This window comes from Ictidomys tridecemlineatus, chromosome 1 (assembly GCF_052094955.1).
Source record: "Ictidomys tridecemlineatus isolate mIctTri1 chromosome 1, mIctTri1.hap1, whole genome shotgun sequence".
NCBI classification, from domain to species: domain Eukaryota; kingdom Metazoa; phylum Chordata; class Mammalia; order Rodentia; family Sciuridae; genus Ictidomys; species Ictidomys tridecemlineatus.
In genome coordinates, this window is record NC_135477.1 from 8,737,006 (window position 1) to 8,751,677 (window position 14,672).

Sequence of the window (14,672 nt, forward strand, 5' to 3'; positions counted from 1 at the left end):
GTATGAGCTGAAGCCCTTGGAGCCAGGGAAACGGATGGTGTAACTCCCAGTTAAGGTCTGAGAACTGGGAGGTGGTGGGGGCATAAGGCCTTCAGTGTCTAAGGGCAGATGTCCACGCTCAAGATGAAAGAGAAGAGTCTCCATTTCTCTGCTTTTTTTTGTCCAATTTGACAGGCCCTCAATGATGTCCACCCGCTTGGTGAAGGCAAATCTTTATTCAGTTCTCTGATTCAAATACTAGTCTAGAAACACCATCAAGACACACCCAGGAATAATGTTTTCACTGACTTTCTGACCCAGTAAAGTCAGCACTTTAGAAAAAACTAACCAGAAATACATTTATTGACAATAAAATTAGCCATTACAGAGAAAAAAAACCCAGCGGTACTGGATTAGAATTGGAAATGTTGGGGAGGACTTGTGTTTTAAAGTCATCTATCAATATAAAAATATAAAACAAGCACATGTGTGTTTATATGTGTGTAAGTATGTCTTACTCATGATTTCCCTGTTTCCTGGGAAAGGTTTAGGAGTAATAATATCCCAGAATTAAGGAGCACACGGAGCCTCAGATCTTGGTTTCAAAATCCACTCTCCTCTCAAAGAAATGAGCACTCTTGGAGATGTGACTGATCCGAGGCGAGGCAAGGGGAGCACAAGTGTCCATGTGCAGAAATAAGAGGTGCTGCGAGAAATCAAACGCGTGCTCTAAACTAGGTGGGAAGGACCTGCTACAGGTACCAGGCTAGCAAGGGGGCCTGGGTGGAGACCCCCTGCTCATATCTCCAACCTAACAGCAGCACTGCCCTTCACTGTGATTGGAGGAGTTCGGGTTATAATCTATGGGAGATTGGCTATTTTTAGAATTAGGGTGGGCAAAAGGGAAGGGCTACAATTGGATCCAATAAAGGCTGAGAATACTAGGTTGTGAAAATGAACCACCAGACTTTCTATTTCTCACACAGAAAAGTAAGGAAGCGGTCAAAGGGTGAAAAGTCTATATTAAAAGGACAGAGCGAACACTTGGAAGGGATCCCACAAATCAAATCTGGAGCAGTTTAGGCATCACTGTAAATCATTAAAGTAAGAAATCAGGCCTCTGCACACACACCGCTGGTGCAGAAGCTGCTGCGGTGCCCGGAGGTCTCTTCTCTGGGAGCAGCCTTGTTCTGGAACAGTCTCTGAACCAGAAATCTCCTGTCAGTCAACTGCCGCATGCACTGCTGCCATCATTGCTGCTGCCACAGAAGAAACCGCTGCCCGGATGCAACTGAAGCCGACACTGCCGCTGACCCCTGGAGATCTCCTGTGACGCTGCCCCCACAGCTGCAGCCTCCACTACTGCTGACCCACTGCCTGCTGCCAACAACCATGGCCACCACCACTACTACCATGGCCTAGAGGACTGCTTCCAGGGAGACTCCAGGTTTGGTTGCACGTGGCTGCACCCATTTTGGGACACTAGCCAGGGCCTGGGGCCTGGGTGCCAACAGGTTGACCACTACAAGAGCCTCTGTCTGGGGACTCCAGCTGGGACCTGCAGGTCCAGTGTGGGGGTGCCGAGGGTTTGGAGGAGCCTGGGGTCTTCCTGCTGAGAGTGCTGGTGGCCCTTGTCTGGCTGCTGCAACTTGGGGTTGCTCTTTTGCATAAGTGTAATCTTGGGACTTCAGGTGGCAGAGCCTGAGATATCAGAAGCCCAGGTCAATGGGATAGAGACTGGGTCTGCAAGGGCTGACCTGGGTCCGGTGATCCTGAGAGATGTCAGAGACAGGGCTGAGAAACTGTTGAACACTGACAGACACAGTTTTGACTTTCCAGCAAGATTTATTTTCTTTTATTTTTTGATTCACTGATCTCTCTACCATATTTGGAACAGGATTTCTTTTTTTTTTTTTTAAGTATTCTTGTAGTTGTACACAATAACTTTATTTTATTTATTTATTTATTTTTATTGGTGCTAAGGATTGAACCCAGGGCCTCGCACGTATGAGGTGAGTGCTCTATCGCTGAGCCATAACCCCAGCCCTGGAACAGGATTTCTTATGCACCATTGTGTGGAGGACAATGATATATGAATAGTGTTTTGTATTTTTGTTGTATTCTGATGTCTTTAACTTTTTCTTTTTGTTCATATTCTTCTGCTCTCTTGTCTATTTTCTTTGGCTCCTCTTCCACTCTTCCTGTGAAATTTTACTTCTAGCTTCTCTCCTCCTCCTTCATGAATCTTGCATACTATACTACTCTGTTCTTTCTTCCACCACTTGAAATTGTAAATCATTTTAACAAATATTCTGTTTGAACTATAGATGGTTATTGAACTCATCATTTTGGTTTAAAGTGAGAAAGCAGTAGACGCCTTAGTGGGAGCTATTAGGTTTAAGGCTATATATTGTGTACATTGGGTGCTATTGATATGGATCTCACCAGTAAAGGTGAAGCACGGGAAACCTTCAGGGACACTATATGTCTGCAGGGTAGAATTTATCCTGCCTTAGATCCATACTTTTAGATGGGAAAACACACTAACAACATGAAAAAACAAGGGAATAAAGTACCCCAGACAAACCAAGATGTTTCAGTAACAGAAGCCACTTGATAACACAGTAGAAGAAATGTCCAGGAAGGAGCTCAGATTGTAGACAGTTAAAATGATATGTGAAGTAAAGGATAGTATAAGGAGTGAAATCAAAGAAAAAAATATAGGGAGTGAAAGATCACTTCAATAAAGTGCCAGAGATTGTGGGGGAAAAAAATAAGCAGAAATCCTCAAAATGAAGGAATTAGTAAACCAGATTATAAATTCAACAGAAAACTAGACCAACAGACTAGACCAGTTGGAAGACAGAACTTCAGACAATGAAGACAATATATATATAATCATCAAAGTAGAGTTGAACACGTGGAGAAGATGGTAAGAAACCATGAACAGAACATGCAAAAATTATGGGATAACATGAAAAGACCAAATTTAAGAGTTAGCAGAATAGATGAAGGAACAGAAATAAAAACCAAAGGAATGCATAATCTTTTTAATGATATAATAGCAGAAAATTTCTCAAAGCTAAAGAATGGAATGGAAAATCAAATGCAAGAGGCTTACAGAACCCCAAATGTACAAAATTACAGCAGACCCACACCAAGACATGTTATAATGAGAATGACTAACACAGAGAATAAAGATAAAGTCTTAAAGGCTGTGAGAGAAAAAAAAATCAAATTACATATAGGGGAAAACAATTCGGGTCTCAACTGATTTCTCAACCCAGACCCTAAAATCTAGGAAGTCCTAGAATAATATATTTCAAGCTTTGAAAGAAAACTGATGCCAACCAAGAATTTTATATCCGGCAAAATTAAGTCTCAGATTTGAAGATGAAATAAAACATTCCATGATAAACAAAAATTAAAAGAATTCACAACTAGAGAGCCGACACTACAGAGCATTCTCAACAAAATATTCCATGAGGATAAAGTGGAAAAAAAAAAAAAAGTGAAAACCAGCAACGGGAGCGTCTACACTAAAGGGACATTCAACTAAATGAGAAACTAAGATAAATCAAAAACCAGAAATAAATCAAAATGGCAGGAAATTCAAATCATCTCAATAATAACCTTGAATGTTAACAGCCTAAACTCATCAATGAAAAGACAGACTGGCAGATTAGATTAAAAAGTAAGACCCAACAATATGGTGTCTTCCAGAGACTCACCTCAGGGGCAAAGGCATCCACAGGCTGGAGGTGAAAGGATGGGAGAAACCTTATCACTCACATGGATGCGTAAACCAGCAGGGGTCTCCATCCTCATCTCAGATAAAGTAGACTTCAAACCAAAGTTCATCAGAAGAGACAAAGAAGCACATCTCATACTTCTTAAGGGAAGTAATATATAAGCAGGACATAACAATTATAAATATTTATGCCCCAAACAATGGAGCACCTTTGTACATCAAACAACCCTTCTCAAGTTTCAAGAGTCAAATAGGCCACCACACAATAATACTGGGTGACTTTAACACACCTCCCCCACTACTGGACAGATCTTCCAAACAAGAACAAATTAAGGAAACTGTAGAACTAATAATCCAATCAGACTTGACACTTTAGACTTAACAGACATATATAGAATATTTCATCCATCAACGAGCAAATATACTTTCTTCTCAGTAGCACATGGCTCCTTCTCTAAAATAGACCATATCTTATGCCACAAAGCAACTCTTAGTAAATACAAAAAGACCCACAAACAAACAACAGCAACAGAGATAATACCCTGCATTCTATCAAGACCACATGGTACAAAATTAGAAATCAATGATAAAATAAAAAATAGAAGCTACTATAACAAATGGGGACTAAATAATGCACAATCGAATGATGAATGGATAATAGAAGAAATCAAGGATGAGATAAAAACAATTCTTAGAGGTAAATGAGAACACTGATGCAACATATCAAAATCTCTGGGACACTATGAAGGCAGTACTAAGAGGAATTTATTGCATTGAGTGCATTCATTAAAAGAATAAAAAGTCAACAGATAAGTTACCCAACCCTACATCTCAAAGCCCTAGAAAAAGAAGAACAAATCAACACCAAAAGCAGTAGAAGAGAGGAAATAATTAAAATCAGAGCTGAAATTAATGAAATAAAAACAAAAGGAACAAATGAAAAAATTGACAAAACAAAAAGTTGGTTCTTTGAAAAAAATAAATAAAATAGATAAACCCCTAACCATGCTAATGAAACGAATTAGAGAGAAAACTCAAATTACTAAAATAGAAGATGAAAAGGAAATGTCACAATGGACATAGCTGAAATACAGAAGATAATTAGAAACTATTTTGAAAATTTATACTCTAATAAAATTGAAAATATCAAAGACATTGACAAATTTCTAGAGACATATGATCTAGCCAAACTGAATGAGGAGGTCATACATGATTTAAACAGATCAATCTCAAATAATGAAAAAGAAAACGCCATCAAAAGGCTACCAGCCAAGAAAAGCCCAGGAGCAGATGGATTCTCAGCCAAGTTCTACAAGACTTTCAAAGAGGAATTAACACCAATACTCCTCAAAGTATTCCATGAAATAGAAAAGGAAGAAAGCCTTCCAAACTTATTCTATAAGGCTAATATCACCCTGATACCAAAACCAGACACACACAAAGGAAAGAAATCTTCAGACCAATATCCCTGATGAATATAGATGCAAAAATTCTCAATAAAATCCTGAAAATTGCATTAAAAACATATTAAAAAGATAGTGCACCAAGATCAAGTGGGATTCATCCCAGGGATGCAGAGTTGGTTCAACATACAGAAATCAAAAAATGTAATGCATCATATTAATAGGCTTAAAAACAAAAATCATGTAACCATTTCAATAGATGCAGGAAAAAGCATTTAACAAAATATAATACACTTTCATGTTCAAACACTAAAAAAAACTAGGAATAGTAGGACATACTTCAACATTGTAAAAGCTGTCTATGCTAAACCCAAGGCCAGCATTATTCTAAATGGAGAAAAATTGAAAGCATTCTCACTAAAAACTGGAACAAGACAAGGATGTCCTCTTTCACCACCTCTATTTAACATTATCCTTGAAACTCTAGCCAGAGCAATTAGACAAAAGAAAGAAATTAAAGTGATACAAATAAGTAAAGAAGAACTCAAACTATCACTATTTGCTGATGACATGGTTCTATATCTAGAAGATCCACAAAATTCCACCAGAAAACTTCTAGAACTAATAAATGAATTCAGCCAAGTAGCAGGATATAAAATCAACACCCATAAATAAATGCATTCCTATACATCAGTGATGAATTCACTGAAAGAGAAATTAGGAAAACTACCCCATTCACAATAGCCTCAAAAAATAAAATAAAATAAAATACCTGGGAACCAATCTAACAAAAGAGGTGAAAGACCTCTACAATGAAAACTACAGAACACTAATGAAAGAAATTTAAGAAAACCTCAGAAGTTGGAAAGATCTCCCATGCTCCTGGATAGGCAGAATTAATATTGTCAAAATGCCCACACTACCAAAATCATTACACAGACTTAATGCAATTCCTATTAAAATCTCATTGGCATTCTTCATAGAAATCAAAAAAGCAATCATGAAATTTATTTGGAAAAATAAGAGACCCAGAATAGCTAAAGCAATCCTTAGCAAGAAAAGTAAAGCAGGAGGCATCACAATACCAGACCTTAAACTATAGTACAGGGCTATAGTAACAAAAATGGCATGGGAATGGCACCAAAATAGACTTGTAGACCAATGGTACAGAATAGAGGACACAGAGACAAACCCACATAAATACAGTTATCTCATACTAGACAAGGGTGCCAAAAACATTCACTGCCAAAAAGACAGACTATTCAACAAATGGTTCTGGTAAAACTGGAAATTCATATGTAGCAAAATGAAATTAAAGTCTCTCACCCTGCACAAAAATCAACTCAAAGTGGATCAAAGACTTAGGCAATAGAACAGAGACCCTGTGCCCAACAGAAGAAAAAAATAGGCCCAAATCTTCACCATGTCGGCCTAAAATCTGACTTCCTTCACAAGACTCCTAAAGTGCAAGAAGTAAAATCAAGAATCAATAAACAGGATGGATTCAAATTAAAAAGCTTCTTCTCAGCAAAGGAAACAATTAATAACGTGAGGAGAGAGCCTGCAGATTGGGAGAAACCTTTACCACATGCACCTCCAATAAAGCATTAATCTCTAGGACATAAAAAGAAATAAAAAAACTTAACACCAAAAAAAAAAAAAATTAACCCAATAAATAAATGGGCTAAGGAACTGAACAGACACTTCACAGAAGAAGAAATACAATTGATCAACAAATATATGAAAAAGTGTTCAACATTTCTAGTAATTAGAGAAATGCAAATTAAAACTGCTCTAAGATTTCATCTCACTACTGTCAGAATGGCAATCATCAATATACAGGCAACAATAAATGTTGGTAAGGATGTGGAGAAAAAGGTACACTCGTACATTGCTGGTGGGACTGCAAATTGGTGCAACCACTATGGAAAGCAGTATAGAGATTCCTCAGAAAACTGGGAATGGAACCACCATTTGACCCAGCTACCCCACTCCTTGGTTTATACCCAAAGGACTTAAAATCAGTGTACTATAGAGATGCAGCCACATCAGTGTTTATAGCAGCTCAATTCACAATTGAATCAACTTCGTGTCCCTCAATAGATGAATGGATAAAGAAAATGTGGAGATATATATATATATACTCAATGGGCTATTACTCAGATTTAAAGAAGAGTGAAATTATGAGATTTTCAGTAAATGGTTGGGGTGAAATAAGTGAAATAAGCTGATCCCACAAAACCAAAGGTCAAATGTTTTCTCTAATATGCGGATACTAATTCACAATACGGCGATGGGGGGGCACTAGGGAAGAATAGCGTTACCTTAGATTAGGTAGAGGGAAGTGATGGGAAAGGAGGGGAGGGGATGTGGGGATAGGAAAGAGAGTAGAATAAAACAGACATTATTATTGTAGGTGTATATGCGACCACATGACCAATATGATTCTGCAACATGTACACTCAGAAAAATGAGAAATTATATCCCATCTATCTACGATATACCAAAGTGCATAAATGCATGCTATTGTCATGTATAACTAGTTAAAACAAACAAAAAAAATTTTAAAAAGTAACAAATCAAATGAGTGAATAAATAATTGAATGAGGCTAAGTAAATTGGGAAGCTCTTACTTGCAGCACAGTGTCAATAGATGTATGAGAAATGACAGAGAAAACACCACTTAGCAATCATTATCGTAATGGAAGGTAATTTGTGACTGAATACTAATAGATGCTAAGTAAAGATTTAAAAAGGTAGAAGATACTGGAATAAATTTGGTGTATTTTCCCATAGAATACTTACCGATTACTACATTACGGTGGAGCAACCTGGCAGATACTAGCATGATCCATGGTGGGGGCAGGTAGACATCATATGCCCCCTGCTGAGAAGCACTGAGACCAGGGCTTGGTCTCTGTAGTATCCCTGCTAGCGACATAGGGTCCAAGTCCGGACATGATGAATTTTTGAGGAAGAACCTACAAGATGGGTTTTCATGGTTCTCTAATACCATCAAGGTTATGAAAGACAAGAGAGACAGGAAACACTCCAGGTGAAGGGGAGAGAGAGAAAGCTCTGCAGCATGTGCTCCAGGAGGGAAATTGGACCAGGGGACGTCCTGGGGGTGGCTGTGGACCCTTGGGTCTGAGGACTGGATGGTAGCGTTGAGAGTGTGATTTCCTGACAGGGACGGTTGTCTGGTGGTGGTACAGGGAACAGTCCTTGTTTGGGAGGAACTTACAGTGAGGAGAGAGGGCGCCAGAGGGACAGCGGATCCCACAGAGGAGTGATGACCACAGGAATCTAGGGAGAGGAGGAGGCACCATGAGCCCTTCTCAACCGGGTTTCCGGAGTTCTTTGTATTCTCCCTGCAACTTCTGTAAATCTGAAATCATTTCAAAATAAATGATTTTTTAAGAGGTGGTATCAGTACTTTTATACTACATGACCAAATTGCATCATAACTAAGTGTGGTGAGGAAAGAGAAATCTGAGAAAAATGTATCCCCTAGGGCTGATGGCTCACTGGGGCAACACAGCCACATCTCAGACACGGATCCCCTTCCCTTCCTCTGCCAGGATCAGGTTAGGTCTGCTTCACAGCAGCTCTTTTTTTTTTTTTTTTTTTTTAATGTACCAAACACTGGGCTAGGGATGTGGCTCAAGCGGCGGCAGCGCATTCGCCTGGCATGCGTGTGGCCCGGGTTCCATCCTCAGCACCACATACCAACAAAGATGTTGTGTCTGGGGGCTGGGGATGTGGCTCAAGCAGTAGTGCACTCACCTGGCATGCATGCAGCCTGGGTTCGATCCTTAGCACCACATACAAACAAAGATGTTGTGTCTGCCAAATACTAAAAAAAATAAAAATAAATATTAAAAAAAAAAAGATGTTGTGTCTGCCGAGAACTAAAAAAAAAAAGAAAAAAAATGTACCAAACACATTCACACTTATTTTCTTTTTAAGCAAATGGCAAAGACCTAGTTTACCAGATTTTTAAACCTAAGCTTAACATTACATATTTAAACAATTGTCAAAACTTTACTAAGTTGCCAGCGTTCATGCACAACTAGAAAACATCCTTAAATTTATATTAAACCTGAAATGTATTACCATTAATGCATTAATATTACTAAATACAGAAAAACAAAACAAAACAAAACAGATTACTTCTACAGGAGCCTCATCCTGGCAATGTTAGCTCCCAGCAGGCTGACACAACGGGAAGCAGCTCCATGCTGGTGTTAGAATATAGTCTTGACCTAGCAATACTCAAAGTCAAGGTTCACCTTGGATTACGTTTAATAAAAAAGCAAAGTGCATACAAAGATTACAACAATTTTAAAGACAAAAAAAATGGCCCTATTGTGTGGTCCCAACAATAAACTCAAAAGTCTATGACAAATAGGATCTCCGATGAGCTGTTTGTAAATACTTTAGGCACAATTATACTGAAAGTCGAGTTCATCTGAAATCTGGGAAAAAAAAAAAGTTCCTGTTAATCCTCAAATGGTTAACATTTCTGTTAAATGCGTGCGTTGGATTACTTGTTATCCAAGCGTAGCAGCTGCTCCTTACCATTTATCGTTAAGGACTTTAACTGGCAGTCTTCTTCAACTTCTACTCTTTCTTGACCATTCTCGACAATTCTTTTTGTAGTGATTTTTCTCCCATTTACTATTTTGGTAGAAGTTGATATAGATTTGAAGTTACCCATCCTTCTGCCACCAAATGATGTAGAAGAGAATGAAGTAAGGCCACCGTGACCTAGTGACCCAAATGAAGTAAATCCTGTATCAAAACCAGGAAATCCACCTCCAAATTATGGAAATCCACTGAAAGTGGAGAAAAAAGGAGCCTGCACCTCATTTTCTGCTTCCTCGGAGACCTCTTTGGTTTCCAAAAAAGTCTTCAAATGGGTCTTCAAAGAAGTCAAAGGAAAATGGTTCCCTTCCACCAAAAATTTCCCTGAAGACATCATCTGGAATGTGAGGCCAAACTCAAACGGACTGTCAAAATGACTTCCACCTCCACCTCCACCACTTAAGCCTTCTTAGCCATACTTGTCATAGATGTCCCGTTTTTTAGCATCTGATAACACCTCATATGCCTCAGCTACTTGTTTGAATTTTCTCTCTGCTTCTTCTTTATTCTCAGGATTTTTATCTGGATGCCACTTTAGTGCAAGTTTCCGATATGCCTTTTTGATATCCTCGGGTGAGGCATGTCTCTGCACGCCTAGAACTTCATAGTAATTCACCTTGTTTTAACAGATGGTTGGAACAAGTTCCAGTGAAGCCAGATTTAAAATTAGGCAGTCAGTGTAGTTAGGTAAATCGGGTCTAATATTGAGAGAGACCTAAAATGGAGAATGAATTCCCAGAAAAGCTGAGCAACTCTTGAAATGTTAATGAAGTCCCAAGAAAAGCCCTAGGCCCAAAGTCCATCCCAAAGAAATGTTAATGAACAGCCCCAGCAGATTTGAAGATAGCCCATTCCAAAGAAGTGTTAATGAAGTTCTTCTTGCCCAGATTACTTCTTTGGCCCACCTGTGTCCCACCCCTCGGGCCTTCCCACCTACATTCCATCACTGAAAGAACTATAAAAAGGGGGAAACAACCGCACTTCCACGGATTCCTCCTCTTGGGTCCCCTTCTTCCTCCGGGAGAAGTCTTTTCTGCTGTCCTTTAATAAACTTCTAATTTCTACTCTGACCTTGCCTCGCGTGCTTCTCTGGTGTTATTCTTCAACATTGGGGAAGCAAGGACTCATCACCAGTCAACCTTGGTAACACCAGGATGTGTGCTGGCGGGGCGGGAGGACTGGCGCTCACTGTGCAGCATGGCTGCGCTGGTGGAGAGGGCAGCAGCCTCCACAGCAGCTCTTAACTCTGCCAAAGGCAAACAACATTACAGGTTGGGTAGCGCTAACTCCAGTGAATAAGTGATTGGGACACATGAGTAGGGAGGGGCCCTCTGCACTCTGGAAGAATGTTGACTATTAACCCTCATAGCAAAAATACAAAAATAACCCAAATGCACATCACTAATGGATGGATAAACAAAAGGCATTATTGCCGGGTTTCTGTTCTCGCAACTAAAAGGCTCAGGGGTCACTCCAGCTGAACTGGGCTAACTGGGCTGCACAAAATAACCACACAAGAGACACAAATACCTTTTTCTTTAGGGTCACTGTGATGGCTCCTCTGACCTTAAGGGTCTGCAGGAAGAGAGAGAGAGAGAGAGAGCGCGCGCGTGCAAGCACACACACACAGACACACACACACACACACACACACACACAGACACATGCATGCTGACCCCTTTTATTGAGGAGAAGCTATTCAAATGAGGCAAGGGGTCAGGTTTCAGGGGGCTTATCTTTTCTTATCTTCATGATGTCCATTGTCAGCAGGTTGACTGACATCTGGGTAGGCCGCACCCAAGGGCACAGTAAGAGAAGGGGACACACACAAGGCACTTCCATGGAAGATTCTATTCTAAACAGGGCAAGGGGTTATATTACAAAGGAACAAGTGAGTGTAACTCCACCCATGGGGCTATAGGAAGCCATGCCCAGGCACAAAGACAGTCACTCAAACCCTAGAAGAGAGGTTCAGTCTAGTAGCATGGGTGCCTGATGCCACATTGCCCAGCAGGGGAGTTAACTCGGTCATGTGGGAGGTTGGTCTCCCACACATTATATATCCACATGGAATAATATTTAGCCAGAAAAAAGAATGTGGTACTGATACAAGCTAACAACATGAATAAACCTTGAGAACACTGCGCTAAGCGATCCAGATACAAATATAACCTATTGTATGATTTCACTTACACAAGATGTCCAAAATAGGCAAATAAGTAGAAAAGAAATGAAGTTAGTAGTTGTCAGGTGCTGGGGGTGAGAGGGGGAGAATGGAGAATGATTGTTAATAGGTATAGACTTTCTTCTGGAGTGGAGAAAATGTTCTAAAATTGATTGTAGTGATGGTTGCACAACTCTGAGAATATAATAAATGCCTCTGAATTGTGTACTTTAAAAATATGCATTTTATAGTATGTGAATCATCATCATCATCATCATCAAAATAATGCAAGATCTCAGTCTGGCCTTTGGAGTTGTGCAAACATATTTAAATTGTTCTGTGTCTCCTAAGTCATGTAGTTCAATCTGTGGTCCATGATCAGAGGATGGGTGTCAACTGGAAACTTGTTAGAACTATGTAACAGGTGGGGAATATAGCTCAGTTGGTAGAGTGCTTGTCTTGTATGCATAAGGCCCTGAGTTCATTCCCCAGCATCACAAAAAAGAACTGTGCAGAAAGAGGTCCCATCCCAGACCCTACTGAATCAGGCTGTATTTTTCACAAAATCCCCAGGTGAGGTGAATGCATATTAAAGTTTGAGAAGCACTGGCCTATGGCAGTTTTGATCATGGTGCAGTCACCGATACTTAGCAGGTGGTGCCCATTCCATGCCACAGGTATAAGGGAAGCTGGGCATGGAGGTACATAGCTGACATTTGTTTTGTCTCTATAGTGGAAAGTGGGAAAGTCTACCAGTATAAAGAAGGGATGGGGAAACATAAAAAGTCTCCCAGGCTGCATTGCAGGTAGGTGGGGTTATGTAGCCATATCTGACAAATGGACTGTGAACAGTAGGGGCATGTGCTACATCTGGGTTGAGGCAATTAAATCAATGTGTAAATCCTACTTCCAGACTTGTGATTTTACAAGAAAAGTTATAAATATGTTGCCTAATGCACTTTAGTGGGATTTCTATTATACCCAGCTGTAGACGCCAATACCTGCAGTGTTGGTCATGCTCCATGTGTCCTCGCTCCTCCCTCAAATCTGTCTCAGTCATCCTGGCCCTGCTCTCCTAAGGGCTGACTTATGGACTGTGTATCCTGCAGGTTCTGTTGCTTTCTGTTGGCTTAGTCAGTGGGACGTAAAAGCAGGGAAGGAGAGGGTGGGGAAGTGAGATCAGAAAGTAAGATAATTTCTGTCCTTACTCTCTCTTTGCTTAGTACTGTGGTCCTAGCAGGGATGTTTTCCTCCAGGACTACAGCTCCTGGTATGGTGGACCCTTCTCCATGGCTTTAGATGGGCCTCTGCTAACACTGCTTCTTCCCTTTGGCCGTGCTGGCCTAGGGGTGGTAATGTCATGAAATACAAGGTAATGCTGCTCATCTTGGGCACTTTCCTATGGCCACTGTAATAAACTACTACAAACTTGGTCTCTATTTTTTTTTTCTTCAATTGCTGGTGCTTTCAATGTAAGAAATCATTATCTTATCCAAGGTCATAAGGATTTATACCTATGATTTCTTTTAAAAAATTTTATAGTGCAGTAGTCTTTTATGCTTAGATTCTCTTTCTTCTGTTTCAGTCATCAGCTGTCAACTATAGTCTGAAAACACTAAATGGAAAATTACAGAAGTAAAGAATTCATGCATTTTAAAATATCTTGTGGTGCTGGGGCTGAAACTCAGGGCCTTGTGCATACTAGGCAAGTACTCCTCCCTGAGCTGCTTACTTCCCTTGCTCCAATTCATGCTTTTTAAATTGCACACCATTCTGAACAGCTGCCTGGCTTGGAAATTATCACTTAGCCTAGTGTTCACACTCCGTACATGCTACCTTCCCATTAGTCACAGAGTAGCCATCTCCATGATCAGATCCACTGTCATGGTTTCAGTGCTCACGTTCAAGTAACACTTATTTTACTTTATTAAGGCCTCAAAACACAAGGCGTAGGGATTCTGCCAATTGGGACATGCCAAGGAGAAGCCATAAAATGATTTCTAAAAGTGAAAAGATAAAAGTTCTTGACTTAATAAGAGAAAAAATATCGTATGCTGAGGTTGCAAGTATCTATGATAAGAATGAATCTTCTCCACTGAAATTGTGAAGAAAAAAGAAATTGATGCTTGTTTTGCTGTCACATCTCAAACTGCAAAAGATATGGCCACATGCTAGTGAAGATGGAAGAGACACAAAGTTGGTATGTGTTCATATACGGCAAAAAAAAAAAGGAGGTCTAGCCATGGTTTCAGGCATCCACTGGGGGGCCTGGAATGTATCCCCCTTGAGGAAGGGGGACACTGCTATATCTGCTATTATGTTTATCTCCATTTCATTTGAATTATTTTTTGCATACGGTATGAGAGTACAACTTCATTCTTTGCCTGTAGATATCCAATTGTCCCACTACCATGTATTGAAAAGATTATTCTTTCTTTATTGAATTGTCTTGGCACCCTTGCTCAAAATCAATTTGTCATGGATCAATTTATAGAGTTTGAATTCTATCCCATGATCTCTAGGTCCTTTTTTATGCCAGTACCACAGCTACTAGTTTTGTAGTAGGTTTGATTTGGATAAGTGTAAGTCCTTCTAATTTTGTCCATATTCAAGATTGTTTTTTTTTTTTAAGTATTTATTTTTTAGTTGTAGTTGGACACAATATTTTTATGTGGTGTTGGGGATCGAACCCAGGGCCTCGCCTGTGCTAGGTGAGCGCTCTACCGCT

General features: G+C 39.9%; 1 pseudogene; it reads right to left on the reverse strand.

The window, feature by feature from the left end:
* Positions 1 to 9,664: 9,664 nt before the first annotated feature.
* LOC101958263 (dnaJ homolog subfamily B member 6 pseudogene) lies at positions 9,665 to 10,402 on the reverse strand (annotated as a pseudogene).
* Between the last annotated feature and the right edge of the window lie 4,270 nt (positions 10,403 to 14,672).